Genomic DNA, 3,595 nt, shown 5'->3' with positions numbered 1-3,595 from the left:
TTAGTTTTGTAAATATTTTTAAAAGTGTGTTAGTTTTGTAAATATTGTTAAAAGGGTGGTTTAACCCATAATTTTAAATTCACGTTTTAAGATCTAAATCTGAAAAGGTTTTCAAGGATGAAAATATGGAAGGCAAAAGCTTTAGAAAATCTGGGCAGCAGAAAAGCGTTTCTAACCAACCAAAACTTGATATCAAAGATGCACTCCCATATGGGTTTTACGTCAAAAATAACAAGAAAATATAACATTTGAAAAAATAATAAGGAAAATTTTGAAGAAAAGAATAAAGAAAATAAGATATCCAACCTAAAGCAACAACTCTAAAATCCATCACATATCAGTAGCAAACACCATTCTTACGTAGTCAGCTCCATTATAGCTGAAACGATATCCCCATCGGCAGCCTTGAGTGCCTTGACAGCCTTCGTCCTGGAGACTCCCGCTTGTGTCATCACCAACTCAATGTCCTTTGGCTCAACACCCTTTTCATCAACTTCTTCATATTCCTGAGCCAAGGCTGATGTCGACTCAGGTTTAGACACCACGTGGCTGAGATCAGGAGCCTTAAATTGCTCGGCAGCCTGAGTCTGCAATTGTGAGCTCAAGTCCTCAATCTTAGCCTCTCCAAATATAACATAGGTATCTGACGTGGGGCTCTTGAAGACGTCCGGCTTTGAAATGATAAATAAGATCTGAATTCAACGGTAAAATCAGTTATCATCTAGTAACATACAAGGCAGCGAAGTCATGAATGGCTTAACAATATGGAAACGGGGCTGACATTTTTGCTCTTCTTGACGGTGACTCGGCTAACACCTGGAATTGCTCTTCTTTTCGCTTCTGCTTTGCTTTGACCTACCAGTTCCTTCTCCATCAAGATGGCCTGACAGTACATACAATAGGACAAAAAAATGAACCTATGAACAAATACAAGTGAAGAAATAACAACCATCAATGCATCACTTATTTATATAAAGAACAGTTCTCCATTAACATGGTTTTCAATATTTTTACACAGTGATCCACGAAACATGTAATGCATTAATTGGTAAATAATAGATGTCGATGGTACAAATGAAGTTGATATGAGGTATACAAAGAATAAACTAAGAACTTTATGCATTGACAATTCAATATTGTCATCGATAAACATGAGACAGTATCTAAATTCATCGAAATAACGATTTAAGAAACTACCACAGAGCTCATTTTGTTTCAACCCATAGGTAAAATCGAGGAGGGGGACAACTAGACATGCAGTTCTACGGGTTGGTCCAAATGCACTAATATAATATCAGTAGCACTAATATAATATGGTCTAAATGCAGGATTGTAATAGATCCGATCCAAATTAAAGCAGTATAAGCTAGATCTGAAGCTCGAGCAAAATTCAAGATTCGAAAAGCTAAAACCAAATATTGAAGCACTAGAATTGAGCTAAATCAACCGGTTGAAATACTGAATATCAACTTGACTAGGAAGTGAAGTTGGTCCATAATCACAAATTCAAGCTGCATTAGCCTGTCACCAATGATCCAGCTAGCTTATCTTAAAGCATTTGAAATTTGCTTACATATCACCATACATATATCAAATTGAATTATATTAAAATAAAAACTAAGCAAACAAAATTTAACCAAATACTATAACATATATTTCACTCCAAATCAAATTTTTAACAAATGAACAAGAAATTACTGAAATAGGAAAATTTACCGTTGGCACCATCTTCATCGTTGTCATCTTCCTCATCGTTGTCGTATTCTTCGTCATCATCATCTTCAACTACAAGTTGCTCGGACTGTGAACCCCGAAAGGAGAGAAAACGAAAATCAATGAAAAAAAAGAAGAAGAAATCCAAATGAACGAGTGGAAAAGAAAAAGTTACATTGATTTTTTGTTGTTCGAGATGAGAGGTGAGGATCTCTTCGATCTCTTTGTCGGTCTGAGCAACCATTTTTGGTTCAGAGACAGAAGCAGAAGAAATAATCCACAAAAAATAAAACCCTAAAACCCAAAAATGTAACACCCCAAAAAATTTGAAAAGAAAAAAAAATAATTAAGTAATTAGGCGAAATTTGAGGATTAAATTGAAAGTTTTTAAAACTTGTAGCCTATTTTAGAGTTAAAGGAAATTCTGACGTCGTCCGAATTTCGATCGTCGTTTTGAAACCACCATCGTATTCTTCAACGAGCGAGGAATAAACCCTTAAATCAATTGAAGTGAAACACTGCCAAACGTCGTGAATTTCAAGTCAAAGTCTCGACTTTTTTTAGCACCACCGTCGAAAAAATCTTAAATTCATCGCCGATCGTTGCTCTGTTTTCGACACTTCCCTCACCATCGTGTTCCTTTTGTTGAAATCAAGCTCTCCACCGTTCAAAGTTTTGAACCGAGCTCTGTAAGTGCCTCAAAATCACTCAAAATAATTTTTAGAAATTTTTCTGTAAATTTTACGACGCCGAAGAAGGTCCCACACGCCGCTACTGCGCGTTGACCCAACTCGTTGACCCGAACCGTTGACCGCTGACCGGGTGTAAGTTTTGTAAATATTTTATAAAGGGTGTTAGTTTTGAAATATTGTTAAAAGGGTGTTAGTTTTGTAACTAATTTCTATTAGGGTAATAATTGTGTAAAATGGTTGATCTTCTGTTGACCTCCTTTGACCAAAACTTTGACAGGCTTTGACCAGCCATTAAACGCCCGTTGACTTTTTTCGAGTATACCTATCCTGACATTTTTCAACGTCTCGAATCCGTTTTTGGGGTCCTTTTTGCCAAATTCGAACCCGAAAGTCTCCAAATCGTCAGTCAAACCCGTTGAATTTGACTTTGACCAAGAATTCAAATTTCTGGAAGGTCATATTTTATGTTTTTCGACGTCTTGAATGTGATTATGAAGTCCGTTTTGCCAAATTTTGACCCGAAATCCTCAAATAGAGCTTGTTAACCCAAAAATACTTAGTATTTTAGCATTTTTTATTAATTATTTGAGATATGGTTAATGAATTAATTCAGTAAGATATTTTATGAAGGTACTCATGTTTCACCTGAGCGAGGATCAGTTAGATCCGGTGTTGTCCGTTCGTCAGATCAACCCGAACCGCGTACTACGAGAGTTACCCGTAGGTTTTCGTAAATTTTTTTAATTAAGTTTAAGATTATTTATATTAGGATTCCAATATGGATTTTTCCAATTCGTAGGATCTAGTGCTGCAGCAGAGCGTGATCGACAAACCCAGTAGTAGGCTTCCCTATCTAATTTCTCAGATTGTTACAGTTGTGTTTCATGACGGTGTTATATTATTGTTTTAAACTATCATCTGAATTGTTTCGAATTGGTGATTATTTTTTAATATTTTTATGACATGATACCTGATTTCTGAATACTGGTTTCCCGACATCTGATTTATCGGATATTACTGATCTGATTTATGGTTTCTGTAATTTCTGCATATGATTTTCAAGCATGAATCATTTTCATGTTTTAATGGATTAATCATCATTTTTCACCTGAATACATACATGTTTATTACTGTCATTGGGAGAATAATGTTGGAGGAAGTATACCTGGAGGCTCCTCAACTTTGTGCTC

General features: G+C 35.7%; 1 pseudogene; it reads right to left on the bottom strand.

The window, feature by feature from the left end:
• Nucleotides 1–355: 355 nt before the first annotated feature.
• LOC120168910 lies at nt 356–1,992 on the bottom strand (annotated as a pseudogene).
• Nucleotides 1,993–3,595: the final 1,603 nt, after the last annotated feature.

Source organism: Hibiscus syriacus, unplaced genomic scaffold, assembly GCF_006381635.1.
Source record: "Hibiscus syriacus cultivar Baekdansim isolate YM2019G1 unplaced genomic scaffold, ASM638163v2 tig00111741_pilon, whole genome shotgun sequence".
Classification (NCBI taxonomy): domain Eukaryota; kingdom Viridiplantae; phylum Streptophyta; class Magnoliopsida; order Malvales; family Malvaceae; genus Hibiscus; species Hibiscus syriacus.
The sequence above is the reverse complement of the archived record's forward strand: the minus strand, read 5'-3'. Positions and strand labels throughout refer to the sequence as shown.